This window comes from Chiloscyllium plagiosum, unplaced genomic scaffold (assembly GCF_037043375.1).
Source record: "Chiloscyllium plagiosum isolate Xiang-an unplaced genomic scaffold, Cpla_swu_hap1 HiC_scaffold_2, whole genome shotgun sequence".
Lineage (NCBI taxonomy): Eukaryota > Metazoa > Chordata > Chondrichthyes > Orectolobiformes > Hemiscylliidae > Chiloscyllium > Chiloscyllium plagiosum.
Window position 1 is genome coordinate 33,335,656 of NW_028270140.1, and position 17,648 is coordinate 33,353,303.

The following is a 17,648-nucleotide window of genomic DNA, read 5'->3' on the forward strand; positions in this document are numbered from 1 at the left end:
CCACAACAGAGATTTCCAAAGGTTTACCACCCTCAGTGAAGAAACTTATCTCAATCTTCAATCGCTTGCCTCTTATCCTCAGTATGCCTCCTGGTTCTAGAGTCACAGTCAGGGGAAATACTTCATCTATATCCACCCTGTCATGCCGTATGATTGATCCTAGATCGGTTAGAGTGCAACTTGTTCATCGTGTACATGTACCCCTTCCCTCAGAAGCAGTCCCAATACCCCAGGGATATTGTACTACCATTCCTGTTCCAACTTTTGAAATTGCTGTTTCTTAGTATTTTTCCAAGCTACCGAAACTCTGTTTAAGAACTTCAGCATGTTTTAAAACCAGCATGTTCCAACACTGGTCGCTATCCATGCATAGAACAATTTGCACCATAGTCCTCTAAAAATTTCAAAATGCACACATTTGTTATGATCCATGGATTATAATGTAAAATAGACCAATGAACTGTCGATGCTGGAAATTTGAACCAAAAACAAAACTGCTAGACAAAGTCAGCAGGTCTGGCAGCATCTGTGGAGTGAAAGCAGAGTCACTGGACCCAAAACGTTAACTCTGCCTTCTCGCTGTAGATGCTGCCAGCCCTGTAACGTACGTGACTGATTCCAACCACATGACAACAAACTAAAAACTTGTAAATGCAATGTCCAGGGGGCACCATTTTTGTGTTGTTCTTTGATATACCTGAATTTTTTTTTCTTTAAAAAGAGAACAGATCCTTCTTCACCTGACTCTGGTGATATACACTTATGTCTTTACATCAATAATCAAGTCAAAACTTATAATGACTGAGCGAAACAGCAATCTGGCTTCCTTTTTCAGACAGAGAACCTTTACTCAGATGATTATGCAAATTTAAAACACCGCTTCAGGAGTAGTGGACGCAAGATCTTAAATATTTTGAAGAGGTATACGGATCATCATCACGCAAGGGAATTGAAGGTTATTGGGGTAAATAGGAATATGGAATTCAAATCATTGACAGATCAGCCATGATCATACTGAATGGCAGAGCAGGTTCAGGGGGCCTACTTCTGTTCCTAGTTTGTATGTTCATATGCACATTTTCTGTCACTCAGACAGTGAAGGTATTTCCAAGTATTGTTGCATACCATATACAGTAGAAATCTATTCTGCTCTTTATGGTCCACATCCATCTCCTTTTCCTCTTCACCTTGTTCCATCAGCATTATCCTCTTTTCTTTTCTCCTCGTTTATCTAGTTTTCCCTCATCGTTACCTTTTAGAAAGCATGATAACTTGTATTTAATCCATACCTCCAATCCCAAAGTTAAAAGTTTGCTTTATAAGACAACACCAAGTTAACGTATGGACACCACTGATTTTCAGAAGTTCCATAATTCTCAGGTTGACACTAACACTGAAAACAGTGCTTCCAGTAAAACAGCATTCTCAAATATTTAACTTAATGATAAGCAAGACTACAAAGTTGTCTATTAACAACATTAAGACTCAGGAAACCAGTGTGGACTATAAATACAGCTTCCCCTATAAACGAGTTAATAAAATATAAAATCAAGTCTTTTTAGGAGTTAAAAATGGATTTTGAATTAAGAGATGTATAGTGCTCAATAAAGAATGCATACATGAATAGTGTGATCCCACGGCTTCCTAGTCATCTTTCTGTCAAATATAAACACGAAAAGCCAAGGGGAACTTAAAAATAATTGTCCAGAACAAAATAGCCCACACATAACTGGATGGTGCCTACATTGCAGCAAAACTGCAAGGTAACAGCAGTCAATTCTAAAAATATATGGTTAATCCATTCTTCACAGCTATTTCTTCCAAACAAAAGATCATATTTGAAAGCTGAACTCAGTGGCCCTGATAAAGGAAATAAAAGAATAATTGCTGGCTAAACATTTCAACGCAATCATATATGATGCATCCCTGAAGTAGGAAATCTGACTTTTCTGCTGTTTCCTTGGAGTGGGGGCCAATGATGGATTCCAACTAAAACTGTAGATTATGCATTCAAACTGAAAATCTCAGAATTAAACCTCGTTTCACTCTTCATACAAGAAAATCTTGGTACATTACAATAAACCAGTTTTATCCAAGATATCATACGGAATTTTTCCTATGCTGAAACTTTATTGCTGGAACAGCACAGCAGGTCAGGCAGCATCTAGGGAACAGAAGATTCGACGTTTCGGGCACATGCCCTTCTTCAGGAATGAGCAGAGAGTGTTCAGCAGGAGAAGATAAAAGGTAGGGAGGAGGGACTTGGAGGAGGGGCGTTGGAAATGTGATAGGTGGAAAGAGGTCAAGGTGAGGGTGATAGGTCGGAGTAGGGTGGAGGCGGAGAGGTCAAGAAGAAGACTGCAGGTCAGGAAGGCAGTGCCGGGCTGGAGGGATTCGGCTGAGACAAGGTGGGGGGAGGGGGGATGAAGAAACTGGTGAAGTCCAAGTTCATCCCCTGTGGTTGGAGGGTTCCCAGTCGGAAGATAAGACGCTCCTCCTCCGACCGTCGCGTTGTTGTGGTTTGGCGGTGGATGAGTCCAATGACCTGCATATCCTCGGTGGAGTGGGAGGGGGAGTTGAAATGCTGTGCTACAGGGTGATTGGGTTGGTTCGTCCGGGTGGCCCAGAGGTGCTCTCTGAATCGCTCCGCAAGTAGGCGGCCTGTCTCCCCAATATAGAGGAGGCCACACCGGCTGCAGCGGATGCAGTAGATAATGTGGGTGGAGGTGCAGGTGAATCTGTGGCGGATATGGAAGTTTCCTTTGGGGCCTTGGAGAGAAGTGAGGGGGGAGGTGTGGACGCAAGTGTTGCACCTCCTGCGGTTGCAAGGGAAGGTGCCGGGAGTGGAGGTTGGGTTGGTGGGGGGTATGGATCTGACAAGGGAGTCGCGGAGGGAGTGGTCTCTACGGAAAGCTGATAGAGGAGGGGAGGGAAATATATCCTTGGTGGTGGGGTCCGTTTGGAGGTGGCGGAAGTGACGGCGGATGATGCGCTGTACATGGAGATTGGTGGGGTGGTAGGTGAGGACCAGTGGGGTTCTGTCCTGGTGGCGGTTGGAGGGGCGGGGCTCAAGGGCGGAGGAGCGGGAAGTGGAGGAGATGCGGTGGAGGGCATCGTCGATCACGTCGGGGGGGAAATTGCGGTCCTTGAAGAAGGAGGCCGTCTGTGTTGTGCGTATTTTGAACTGGTCCTCCTGGGAGCAGATGCGGCGGAGACGAAGGAATTGGGAGAATGGGATGGCGTTTTTACAGGGGGCGGGGTGGGAGGAGGTGTATTATACAGTTAACTAACGATCCCAGTTGGACAAACTGAAGAATAGAACTTGGAAAATAAATCGAAAGGTTAACAACACATCTGCTCCCTATCTATTCTTTCTTATAGAACCAGCTCCCTGAATAATAATTGCTCACACTTATTGGAAATGCTCAGCGGATATCGAGACATAGAACCCCAGGCAATTGTTCCCAACCACTATTTAATAAGCGCACACTATTGCGACACATCATCAGTGTTAACACATGAAATGCAGTCAGAGCCTTACAGTACAAGATGCCATTTGAACTGTAACAAATCTTTCAGAGCTATTAGCAATTATTCTCACTCTCCCGGTCTTTTCCCTACAGCCTTACAAATCTTATTCCTTTTCAGGGTGTTTAGCTAATTCTCTTTCAAAAAGAATTATTTTAAAAATAAGAATTGATTCACTGCCACCTCCCTCGAGGCAACACATTCCTGATCGTATAAGTTGCTGTGTTAGAAAATATTTCTTTGTATCACCTCTGATTCTTCTGTCAACCTCCTGAAAAGATTACTTACCTTTCTACCACTAGAAACAGCTTCTCAGCCTGTCATGACTTTGAAAACCACTTGAAATGTCTTCTGCTTTTAATGCCAGCTACTAAGGGTTTGATGGAATAGATAGAGAAGAGTCTATTGAATGGTACAAGGATTAGGGCCACAGAGTTAATCATCACAGAACTCCAACAGTGCAGTAAAAAGCCATTTACTTTACTGATTCTCACTGACCCTCTGAAGAGCAGCCAACCCAGACACACATCATTCCTGTAACCCCACGTGGGTTTTTTAAACCATGGCTAACCCACCCAACCTGCATACCCCTGGATAGTTTAGGGCAATTTTTAGCATGGCTAATCCATGTAAACTGTACATCTCTACACTGTGGGAGGAAACCAGATTACCCTGAGGAAACTCTTGCAGGCATGAAGAAAACGTACAAGCTCCACGAAGACAGACAATGAAGGCTGGAATTGAACTCGGGTCCCTGGTGCTGTGAGGCACCAGTGCTAACCACTCTGCCATTGTGCTGCCCTTAAGAGATGCGGAGAGGAGGTGTAGAAGAACTTAATGCAGCAAGTGATAATTAACTGAAATACTCTGTCTATAAAAGGGTAGTAGAAGCACAGATGGTTAACAATTCCAAACTAAAATTGAGTGAACTAGGAAATTAAAAACTTATAGTTCTACAAAGATAGAGCAAGAGAATAATTCCTTAAGATATGTCATACTTGGAAATTCACACCTTGCCCAATTCACTGGAGGCACTTCCAACATTGATTCAATAGTTTTTGGTTTTGGTTTCAGCTGGCAAACTGCATCAATTTCATTTTCAGAAGCTGATTGCACAGCAAAAAGGGACAAAGTAGATATTACACTGCAGTCAGAGGTATTGGCACAATTAACATTCTTCCCACATTTCCATGAATCTTATTGCATGCTACATTGGCCTCATCCACTCCTGGACTTTGATCATTTGGTCAGTAGTGTGAAACAATGTACAATTACAGCAAGACGTGACAGGCTGTGTTGGCTCAGAGCCTTCAATAGCTCTTCCAAGAAGAAGAATTACTGTCAAAACAATAAAAGGCTCAAATCATCTCAACTTACTGCACTGGAACAGTAATGAGTGCTCTATCTACTGTATGTGTCAGCTTTTCGCATATTTGTGAACCCAGTCAGCAATAAAAAGTAAGGACCCATGCCAATATTTCATATCTGTAAAAATCAAAAATTGAACTACTGAAACACCATTTGAAAATTTTAAAAGGATAGGCAAGTTTGATGAATCGTAAGGCATTCCCTGCTGGAATATGTGCAGATGACTGACCTGTTCTATTAGGGTAGGGAGTTGAAGCCAGCAGGATAACAGTCTTTGTACAGTCCAATCTACACTTCATATTATGAATCACATGGTGTAGACAGTCTCACAATAAATTACATTAGCTTAATCCTTGTCTGATGTGGTCCACAAAAGCAACGATCTGTCAATCACACCAACCAAAGAAACAGAGTGAACCAATGGCTAGTATAATTTTTTCAATGTTTGAGGTATTCAGATATTTCTTCCATTATTGATTTTCAGAGATGACCAGACAGACAATGTGAGAACATGGAAATTTATTCCTCTGTATGAAGATAACTCAAAAAGACAAAAAGCATGAATTGTGAAACTTATATTGCAGTAAATACATCTGCTGGAGAGGAAACATGATCTGACATTAGTGGCATTAATTTCTTGAGGAAGATATTCAGGCTGAAGGTTTTAATGTGGAAACAATGAACTCACATGATGCAGTTAACCCTTTGAATGAAGAAAAATATCAGGAATGTACAAGAGGATTTTGACGGCTACCAAAAGTGGACGCTTTTCACCCACTCTGACCTTTGCTTAGAAAACCTTGTCTTTGCTTAATTGCAGTCGGCATGACATTCAGTACAGTATAGAAACTCCTATTAAAACTTGTTTAATTGATCTCATTGAATAGAAAGAAAAGAGCAAGCATGACAAAGAAAATTTTTGTGAAGTTTGTCAGATAGCAAGGATCAGGGCTTCAGTGGAGATGGATATATAATTTGTGGCCTGTTATTTCACATTAGTGCTGTACTGCTATATCTAAACAATGACAAGAAAAATTTTAAGAACAGCGCCCGCCAAACAGGACTCATTTTGTTTCAGTACACCCATAATGCCATCAGAAAGGGAGCTCCAGATCTTGACCTAGTGACACTAAAGGAATGGCAATATATTTCCAAGTCAGAATGCAGAGTGATTTTGACAGATTCTATTCCATGCACTTATCCGTCCAAATGGTGGTGGTCATGGGCTTAGACAATGTTAATGAGCCTAGTACATTTCTGCCAATGTACCTTGCAGAGTATACCCTGCCACTATTGAGCATTGGTAGTGGAGGTTTGTAGATATGGTGCCATTCAAGCAGGTTGCTTTATGCTTGATGGTGTCAATGTTGAAGGCCTGTGCTCAGCAGCAACATCAGGAACCAGAAATCAATGATACCATTGGAATACCAACAACAAATCGCTTTGTAGGAAACACTGAAGCAGCACTGTGTGCATGCAGCTGCAGTTTGGAGGGGACACTGCTCATGTAGACCAGAGACAGGATGAGAACTTCTTCACCTCTGATCTGGTCTTGTAACCACAGCCTGGCCTCCATCAGAAGTACAGAAATGGGGTTGCTCACTGATAACTGCACCATGTTTAAAACCGGTCACAACTCCTGTGAAACTGAAGCAATCCATGCCTAAGTGCAGCAAGACTTGGAAATATCTAGATTGGGACTGACCAGAGGGAAGTAAACTTTGCAACATACAAATGCCAGGCAATGATTGGTGGCTCAGTGGTTAGCCATTGCTGCCTCTCACCGCCAGCGACCTGGGTTCAATTTCAACCTCAGACGACTGTCTGTGGAGTTGCACATTCTCCCTGTGTTTGTGTGGGTTTCCTCCAGGTGCTCCGGCTTTCTCCTACAATCCACGGAGGTGCAGGGTAGGTGAATAAGCTATGCTGAATTGTCTATCGAGTTCAGCAATGTGTAGGTTAGGCGTATTAGTCAGAGGTAAATGTAGAGTAGGAGAAAGTCAGGACTGCAGATGCTGGAGATCAGAGTCGAGAGCGTAGTGCTGGAAAAGCACAGCAGGTCAGGCAGCATCCGAGGAGCAAGACAAACCACATTTCGGCTTATGCCCGAATTCCTGATAAAGGGCTTATGCCCGAAATGTCAATTCTTCTGCTCCATTAGATTCCCTACAGTGTGGAAACAAGCCCTTCAGCCCAACAAGTCCACACCGACCCTCCGAAGAGCAACCCACCCACAACCATACCCCTTCACCTAAAACTATGGGCAATTTAGCATGACCAATTTACCTAGCCTGCACATCTTTGGATTGTGAGAGGAAACCCACGCAGACACGGGGAGAATGCGCAAACTCCACACAGATAGTTGCCCAAGGCGGGAATTGAACCCGGATCCCTGGCACTGTGAGACAGCAGTGCTAACCACTGAGCCACCATGCCGACCACACCTCGGATGCTGCCTGACCTGCTGCGTTTTTCCAGCACCACATGCTTGGCTCTAAACGTGGAGTAATAGGGTAGGGGAATGGATCTGGGTGAGTTCCTCTTCGGAGGGTCTGTGTGGACTTGTTGGGCCAAATGGCCTGTTTGTACACTGTAGGGATTGTATGATCTAGCCATTACCATATTGCATTCAATAGCGTTACCATCCTTGGGGGGTTATCATGACTAGTCTAGTACGACGGGGAGAGGGAAAGAAAGTGCAAAGCTGGTGGGTGAACATGACTTGGTATGAGTTACAAGAACAGCATTTTAGATTACTCAGGTTTAAGGTGAACAGAAGATGGGAGACAGGCAGTGAGAGCATTAACAGAGACAACTCAGAGTAATAAAGGGCACGGATGAGGATTTCAGTAGCAAATAAAAGTTGAGGCAGAGATGGAGTTGGTAGTGTTACGGGGTTGAAACAGCTGTCTTATTGAGGTGGTGGGGAAATGGACAGAAGCTCAGCTTGAGGTCAAATATCACATTAAGGTCGGAACAAGTCCAGTTTAGTCTCAGTTGCTGGATTGAAGGAAATTTTGCCACCACCTGATGTCAGACAATTCAGAGACAGTACAGAGATTAAAAAAACAGGTGGTGAGGCAGAATGTCAGTACAAGTTTGAAAACTGGTAGTGTTTCAGGTAAGTGCTGTGCTACTGTACCTTACTGGACACCTAACAGGAGTCACCAGGAGAAAATGCTTGGTCAAGGACCATTTTGTAAGGTACTCAGTTTGTCTGGATGAGGAATGGGAGGACGACATTAGGTCAGGCATAGCAGTACTAGTTGCTGAGACAGAGGAACAGGAGAGCAATGAGACATCTACCCTTTCCCCTTGAAGCTAATTGCATCTCTTATCCTCTAGTTCACCTCTACTGGGACCTCCAGTGCCATATCCAAGGATCTGCACATCCTCTCCCTTGGTCTGTAAACTTTCCTGTAACGTGCTATTGTAAGGCAGCTAGAGGTGGGAGTGTGAGCAAAGAATCAATATATAGTGCTCCACAAAAACTGCATCACTTGAACCAAATCTGTACATTTCTAATTCAGTATCCAGGCAAGTTCAAATTACAGTAATCAACAATTAGGATCAAAATAGTGTGTTAAATCCAGACTTTTAAACAGCTGCCTCATTAGCTTTGTCTCATTTAGCCTGTTTTTACACCTTGGCCAAAACACACCCCTCTAATAATTGGTTTGTGAGCCACTTAAATTTAAGAAACATTTTTCCCCAAAGTTTTTTAAAATAATCATGTTGCATGACTCTGTACAGTTGATAAGATAGAACAGCATGTCAGCAAGTTGTATCAACTAGTGGATCGAAAGGCCTGTTTCCATGCTGTATAACTCGAATTCTATGACTAAGTAAATGACTACAGCTGAAATGAATCTAAATGAGAAAAATGTATATGGCAATAATGCATTGGGACTATCTTAATCAATAACCATTTCCCACTCTACTGCCACCTTGACAGAAAAGACTTGCTGACATTTGGGAAAATGAAAATAAAATGTTAGTGTACACATGGGTAGAATTATTGCTCGTTAAAACATTTAATTCATTATGGCTAATTAAGGCCCTTTGAACCACAGTACCAAAAAGTGTGATAAACAAACTCAAGGGGTGAATGTTCGAATTCTACAAGAATTAAAATTCTTGCAGAGCAGTGAAACAATAAGGAGGAGCAGACATAAAAAGCCCAGAGTTCTAAATTAAGTATGGAGCCAATGTGTACTAGACTAATCAAAAGTTAAAGCCCAATAGGCCATTTAAATGGATCATGATTTATGCATACACAATCATGAAATGTATGAAAAATACTTTTGGACATTAAAACCAGAAATGAACTTTGAATTTGCATAGGATATCCAAGAAAGTATTTTACAGCTGATGAAACATTCTGCAAGGGTAATCGCTACTGTAAAGCAGGAAAGGCTCAGTCAATGTACCCATATCATTTGCCCACAAACAAGAATAAGACAGCTGGCCAGATGATCAGTTGAGAGATATTGGCTGAGGGATTAATATTTATCAGAACAGCATACAGAATGTACTACCTTGACTTTAAAATTCTTCTAGTTTTCAGATTTCTTCATAGCCTCACCCTTCCCCATTTTTGTCATCTCCTGCCCTACAACCCCCCAGGATTCAATTCACTCCAAAATTTCAATTTTAGCGTCTTAAATATCTATGAATTTCATTGCTCCAACTTTTGTGACTGTGCCTTCAGCTGCCAAAGCCTCCTAAGTGCTGGAATTTCATCCCCTCCCCCCCACCAACCCTCTCAGCTTTTTCACATCTCCTTCCTCTTTTAAAATGCTCCTTAAACCCACCTCTTTAAACAAGCTTTTGGTGACTGGCCACATCATATTGCTATTTGGTTCAGTGTGAAATTTTGTTTGATAATGCAACTTGTAAAGTGATGAGACAGTGAAGATGCCATATAAACATAAATACAAGTCTTTTGCATCTTCTTCTAAATCAGGAAATTGGAACTTTTGTATCCACCTGAGAGAGCAGAGTGCCTCAATTTCTCATCAAATTGGAAGGGCAACACCAATAACGCAGTATTCCCTCAGCACTGTGGAGGCATTTTTAGATGCAGGGGGAGTTAGGACTCTTCACATAATGAATCCATCAGCCAATCCAATAAGAATCTTATAACGACTGAAGACTCAATCTGTAAACGTCCTGGTCCTCAGTGAATTCCAATTTATGCTATGTATTTAAACATGAAGGAGGCAGAAGCGAGAGGAAGGGGGCTTTTCTTTTAAATAAAACATTTGAGCTGGATGAAACTTGTGTGAATCACCTTTTCATTTATAACCAGTTCATATTTTCAGCATAATTATCCAGGAACCTTTTATCAATAGTTTTACAAATGGATTCAAATTTAGCCTACAGGTGCATTTTAACTTATGGAAGGAACGGTTGTCAAATTGTAATAAATTATTTCTCTGTCTAAAATATATTTGAATTCTTGTTTGAAATAAAAACCGATTTTAACAAATACAGACAAACTTGATAATGCTTCAATGAACACAGAGGGAGGTACAACTGATCAGACTGTCCACATGTTAATTTCCAGACTTTCTCTTTGTCAAACAGGAATAAGAATTTTACCAAATAGTTTAAACAACCAATGTGTTCAAATACCTGCAACAGAAATGGGGGAAGAAGCAAAGAAAAGCAAAACAAAAATCTCAATATTCTCAATGTAGCTAATAGTTACTTAAAGGCAGAGGAATATTTAAGGAATATTGTGGAGGAAATGATGACCTCAGAGAAGCAAACATTTGGTCAGGTCTTAGCTTGCGAATTAAACTTAAATGCGCACAGCCATTATAGAATGAAGCACAGGCAGCATCTTAATTTGGCCTTTGCCAGATCAGAGAAGGTCACATGTCATGGCTAGCACAAGAACTTTTAAACATAAAGTGCTGTGCAACATAAAATTCAAAGAAAAACAAATATTTTAGAAAAGATAGAAGATATATTTAACTGCCAGTACAATTCAAGCCACTTTGTCAGTGATGCAGTCTTCATGCTGCCAACAATCCATCTGCTTTACACAAGTATAGTCTGGCCAGAAGTATTGCAGGCAACGAGGTTCTGCTTCTGTATTCTATGCCCCTTCCAATAAATAATAACATGCCATTTGCCATCCTAACCATTTGCTCTACCTATATGCTAACATTTTTATTATTCATGTACAAGACAAAATCTCTCTCTGCCAACTTCTGCCATTATTCCTTTTAAATAGTATGCTTCCTTTGTTCTTTTCCTGCCAAATTGGACATGAATCATAGTTTGTGGGAGCTGGACAGAAGATCTTAAGCTCTAAGGCAGTTAAAAAGACAGAAGAAACCCCTCATGAATTCTTAACTGTACTAAACTCATTAACATGGACCTTCAGAATTTTAAAATTCTGAAGTAGTGTACAAGAAATGAATAGAAGTTAGGAAATTTATGATGCAATAGAGGCGTCAACAGGATTTGGGTAGGGTGGGTATATTGATATGGCACAGGGTAAACCCTCCTGCTAAATTTAAAACCAGCAACGTAGAAAAAGTTTATCCCATGCAGTAATCTGTAAAAATTCGAGTGTCCAAGAACTATTTAAAGTAAAAATTAACAACTTTATTTCTTAAAGTAAACAGAGAATAATTAACTAACCATTACTCACAATTTCTTCCTCTAATCTATCTTTTACCTTCCCTTCTATAATACTAGTCGAATAAAACTCCCAATTAAGATTTACAAAACCAGACTTCTGAAAAACAGGCAGCTTTCGCTCTTCTATTTGGATCTTCCGGTGTCTTTTTTTCTTCTTCTTAGAAATTTCTGCATCACAGGTTACTGATAGAGAAGGTACTTTTAAGAGAGCTATTTTTCAAGAAGTTTGTTTACAGGCTGGGCTTGGCAGATCTCCTCTTTACTGTTCAATTTTCCCCAGTCTTATACCCCGGAGTATTTGATTGAGAGATTGATTTTTAAGATTGTCAATATACTAAATTCAAACTGGACTGGAGTTCGATATTTTTTGGGGTTTAATTTAAACTGATTGGCTGAATTCGAATTTGTGTTTTTGTCTCCAGGCAACGAGCTAATCGAGTTGTTCGACCAAGTGTTACACTGTTGCCTTATTGAGAACACTTGGTGCTGTGTATGGTAGTTCTGCTGCTTTTAACCCTCAAAGTACACTCACTCCTTCATAACAATATAAAAATAGGGCAGATGGAGTATAATTGTAAGGTTAGCCACTTTGATAAAGAGTAACAAAAATATAGAGCTTTTCTTAAATTGTTAGAGATTGGGAAGTTTTGGTGCACCAAACAGTATCCTAGTTCATATGTCACTAAAAGCCATTATGGTCCCAGCATATAACAACAACGGCTATGTTTACCATAAGCAACGTAATTTTCTTAGGTATTGCTTACATTGTAATGGAGATCAAAGATTTCTGCGATAATCTCGAGAGACAAAGCTGATGGAGCAAATTGAACAATTTGTCCATATTCATCGCAAGAGTTTTCTGCTTTTGGCTGCTGCCCTTTATGGTGCAAAAGAATGGGAAATAGTATTTAAAATTCAACAAAGGTATTTGATGGTAAATTGACTGGCCACATTTAAAAACCATACCAGTTACATATGAATATAGAAAAGTTATTCAAAATCTCAAATTTCTCTAAAGAAATATTAGACAAGAACTTTCACAAGTTCTTAGGAAGCATGAGATCATGCTGCAGCTGTACAAAACTCTGGTGTGGCCACATTTGGAGTATTGCATACAGTTCTGGTCACCGCATTATGGGAAGGATGTGGAAGCTTTGGAAAGGGTTCACAGGAGATTTACTCTGATGTTGTCTGGTATGGAGGGAAGGTCTTTTGAGGAAAAGCTGAGTGATTTGAGGTGCTTTCGTGAGAGAGAAGGTGGTTGAGAGGCAACTTAATTGAGACATATAAGATAGTGAGAGTGTTAGATAGATTGGACAGCGAGAGCCTTTTTCCTCAGATGGCGATGGCTAGCACGAGGGGACATAGCTTTAAGTTGTGGGGTGTTAGATATAGGACCGATGTCAGAGGTAGTTTCTTTACTCAAAGTGGTAAGGGTGTGGAACACACTGCCTGCAACAGTATTAGTCTCGCCAACTTTTAAGGGTATTTAAACGGTCATCGGATAGGCATATAGACGAGAATGGAATCGTGTAGGTTATATGGGCTTCAGATTGTTGCACTGACCTGTAGAACCATCGAGGGCCGAAGGTCCTGTACTGCACTGTAATGTTCTATAAGACAAATTCACAAGTGGCTGCCAATGTGCATCTATTAAAAGTATTAATTTAAAATTTTATTACACAAAAGACAAAGTCTGCGTTTCCTGAGCACATGGGAAGAAACAATATAACTAGCAGGATACTGTGCATTTGCATTTGGTATATGCGCATTGACAGTATTTTGAGAGCGTCAGCAGATATTCTCAAAGACAAAATACAACTTATGCTATTCAAGAATTACTGAAACAATCTAATTACATTAATATCATATTTATCCTAGCAGAAATCTTAGACAGTTAGGGTGTGTGTGTGTGTGTGTGTGTGTGTGTGTGTGTGTGTGTGTGTGTGTCAGTCAGTGTGTGAATCATAAAACTCAAATCAGTAACCATCTTAGCAATTCGTTCTCCAGTTAAATTTAGCTAATATCAAATTACTTCTTGTAATCTTGCTTTGAACTCCCTGCTCAAAATGACCTTTGAAAATAAAAACAAATCAGATCATCACGGACCTGAAAACTAAAATCCATTTCTTCGTTACTTTAGAACCCAAGTTCCCATATAATATGAACATATTATGAATATTCATAAGAAAGCTAACATGCAGGGGCAGCAAGTAACGGGGAAGCATTTTATATAAAACCTTGGTAAGACCACATCTGAAGCATCTTGTGCAATTTTGGTCCTTTTACTTTTGAAAGGATACGCTTTCAAATTGGAGAAATTGCAACAGGATTCATCAGACTAATTATTAGGATGGCAGGTTTGTCCAAGGGAGACTGGACTGCATTCACCGGAGTTTAGAAGAATGAGAAAGTATCTCATTGAAATTTACAAAATTCTTGAAGGACTAGACAAGAGTAAATGCAGAAGAGTTATTTCCCCTGGTTTGGGAATCATGAGATGCAATCTTAGAATATTAGGGGTAAGCACTTAGAGCTAAGACAGGAGGATTTGTTTTTAAACCCAGAGGGTTTGGAAGCCCAAAGATTGACTATGTTCAAGATTGATTTCTAGATAAATAACCTCAAGGAATGTGTGGATAGTTTGTGAAAATAACCTTCAGGTACATGATCAGCCATGGTCTGGAATGGTAAAGCAGGTCCAAGGAGCTGAATAGCCTACTCCTATGTTCTCACTGCCTCTATCAATGCGACAACCACACTAGACTTTGCTAATTTCTCATCATTCCAGAAACCAACAGCATTATACGGCATTAAAATACAGCAAGCCAGTGGATTTAAAACAATTATTTCTTAGATCCTGCTACATCTGAACCATAAGCTATTCATAGGCTCTGTAGCTATTGTCTGGAAAGGTACGCACAGTCATCGAATTTTCAAAGGAAATGAGTGGCAAAGCAGGTATTTACCTCATGCTACTTAATATGCAGGAAGCAGCTTGGGATTTGTACGATCTTGCTTTACTTGAGTATCCTCAATTCTAGCTACTCCATTTTGCCAAAGAATGGAATTCCAAATATGTATAAAGCAGAATACACGTCTCTTTTATTGATTTGGACATTTTATCCACAGCTTCTGGCTTATAGCCAGATATAGTGTGACATCTAAGTGCTTTGCTCTTTGCACGGAACTAGTAGCAGCCTATTATTGTCGTGTCCCAATATTTGGGCGCCACAAAGTTAGGTTGGGAAAGTTAATCTGTTGGTCAGATTAGATCCAAGTGCAGAGTTGTTTTCAGACATCTGACTTTATCAAACGCCTTGCCTGCATCAGGAAAGTAATTCAGTAATAAATGGGATGACAGCACACTCTGCTATAATTATTTGTTACAAAGGTGTAGGTGTAAACCTTTAAGAGAGAGTTAGAGTGTGCTGAAAGATTTAAAATGTAACATTTGGTTGTGAAAACAAATAACTGGAGCTGTGTTACCATGGTATACAACAAATTTGAATTTGTCCAATCAATTTAAGTTATGGTCCAGGATACAAACATTCAATTGAATTTGAATTTTAACATTTTGATGACGTAAACCAATGAGATAGTCCAATATTTTGGGGTATTTTAAAAAATCGGACATTTTGAAAAGTTAGCCAGAGCGGTAAAGATGATATGGCCTGCAAGCCTCTCTGAAAGATACCTTTTCATATGAAAGTAGTTAAACAGAAGACCAAATAAAAGACTCAGGAAAGTACAGATGAAGATACCAAGCAGACAGCAAAAGCTGGCTGGTTTTGAAATGTGATTTTTTTTTGTAAATCTTAACTGGGGTTTTTAAAATCGGACTAGTATTGTAGAGTGAGAGGTAAAAGATAGGTTTAAGAGAATGTAGTTGTAAATAGTTGTTGGCGAATGTTCTCTTTTGAACTTAAAGAATAAAACTGTTAAATTTTTCTTTAAATATGAATATTTGGGATAGTTTTTTGTCACTCGAAATTTAACACATTACGGCACGAGGTGAGCTTTTCTGTGCATCTGGTTTAAATTAGCACACAGAGGTTTATCCCGTGTCGTAACATATTAAAGTTCATGAATATTAGCTTATTACAAATATAAGCTTGCCAGCAAAACACTGAAGTGAAACCAAAACAAATTCACAAAATTTAAAATATCCAGAGAGATAGTTGTTGACAAAGCCATTATATTTCCCTTCTAACTGTAATTGTAAAGAGAACATAAACCTGATAAACTCAGGATTTTGAGATTATGTGATTAGAATTTTATATGTGCAGTTTCCTTCCAAAAACAATACATACATGGTCATGAAGTATGCATGTTAGCAAAGTTTATGCTTAATTGGTGCTCACATTGTCAAAAGATAGTTCGAGGAGTTTTTATGTTCTACACCAGCATTCAATGATTAGAAAAACAGAAGGAAGCCATTCTGTTTCTAGAGCTCATTTTGCTGTTCGATTAGATTATGGTTGATCTGAACCTCACTTCCATTTACCTGACTTGGTTCTATTTCCTTTGATATCCCTGTGTTCTATATTTCTCAAAAGAAAAGAGTTTTGTTGCACTAAGTTATCTATTCCATTTATCATTTTAAGCACCTCAATTAGATCACCCCTCAATCGGCCAAACTCAAGGGAATACAAGCTACAAAATTATGTAATCAGTCATCATAATGAAAGATTCAAGTCTTGACATCATTCTGGCAAAACCGTGCTACATTGGTTTCACGATTGATATTACCTTCTTGTATTGTGGTGCACCAAATTGCAGACTCTTCCAGATGGGATCCAAACAAAACTTGCTACAAACAAAGCATCACTTCTGAGTTGTAACCCACTTGAAAAATTTCAGTAGTCTTTTGATTACATTTTTTTGTAACTGTGCACCAGTTTCAAGTGATGTGTACACTGGATCAAAGAGCTTTCGCTGTCCAAAATTCAATTTCTTATGGTTAATGAAAATATTCTCCAATCAACGATTTTACAAAAAGTTCATTTACAGAACACATGTTTTGTCCGCAAAAATGACTCCAGTGGACCGCCATTCCAACACAATACCATGTTCCCTGACCAACATCTATCTTGGGCTTGCTACAATGTTCCGGTGAAGTTCAGCACAAGCTGGAAGAACAACACCTCATTTCCCACTTGGAAACTCTGGAACGTTCTGGACTCAACAACGATTTCAATAATTCTAGGGCTGAGCACCATCTCCCATCTCCTTACCTCAATCGTCACACACCAGGCTGTGTCATCACATGACTGCTACCACAAACAACCCACTGTCAGCCATTAACAATCCTCATTAGCAACTATTCATTCTCCCAGGCTGACCTTTACCCATTTCTTTTGTCTGCCCAACAGGTTTTCTCTCTATCTATGCTCCATCAGCATCTATTGTTCACTCTTTCACCCTCCGCCCACCCTTTCCCTAGCATACGCACCAACCTGTTCCTAGCTACAATCAGTTCTGAAGAAGAGATCCCTGGCCAACATCTCAGACATGCTGCAGTGCTCCAGCAAAACTCAACACTAGGTGTAAGAATAGCACCTCATTTTCCGCTTTGGGACTCTACAACCTTCTGGACTCAATATCGAGCTCAACAATTTTAAGACTTGAGGCACCTTCTCCCACAACCTTACATCAACTCCCACACAGCAGGCCTTGGTATCACATGACCTGCTATTACACACCAACCACAAATAGTTCACATTAGCAGCTATTCGTTCTCCTAGGCTGACTGTTATCCACTCCTTTGGAGAAAGTAAAGACTGCAGATGCTGGAGATCAGAGTCGAAAAGTGTGGTGCTGGAAAAAGCACAGCAGATCAGGCAGCATCTGAGAAGCAGGAGAGTCAATGTTTTGGGCATAAACTCTATCAGGAATGTTATCCACTCCTTTGTCTATCCATCTGTCCTTCTTTCTTCTGGGCTCTATCTCCACCAATTGTTTACTCCTTACCCCCTCCACTCAGCTTATCCTCTGCGTAAAGACCAACACTTTCCTAACTACCATCAGTTCTGGAGGAGGATCACTGGACCAAAAACATTAACTCTGATTTCTCTCAACAGATACTATCAGAC

At 40.2% G+C, this 17,648-nt stretch overlaps 2 protein-coding genes and 1 long non-coding RNA gene across 3 annotated transcripts in view; 1 reads left to right on the forward strand and 2 right to left on the reverse strand.

Moving 5' to 3' along the window:
* The window catches only part of LOC122563096 (TBC1 domain family member 15), a 204,816-nt gene that overhangs the window by 175,445 nt on the left and 11,723 nt on the right, over positions 1-17,648 (forward strand). The gene's annotated exons all lie outside the window — the stretch shown is intronic.
* abhd17b (abhydrolase domain containing 17B, depalmitoylase) overlaps positions 1-17,648 on the reverse strand; it is a 65,537-nt gene that overhangs the window by 11,067 nt on the left and 36,822 nt on the right. The gene's annotated exons all lie outside the window — the stretch shown is intronic.
* Positions 1,168-13,196, reverse strand: LOC148151849 (uncharacterized). Its single transcript, XR_015759965.1, has 3 exons — positions 13,120-13,196; positions 12,318-12,430; positions 1,168-1,252 (listed from the first exon to the last, which is right to left on the reverse strand). It is a non-coding gene; the product is annotated as an uncharacterized LOC148151849 (long non-coding RNA).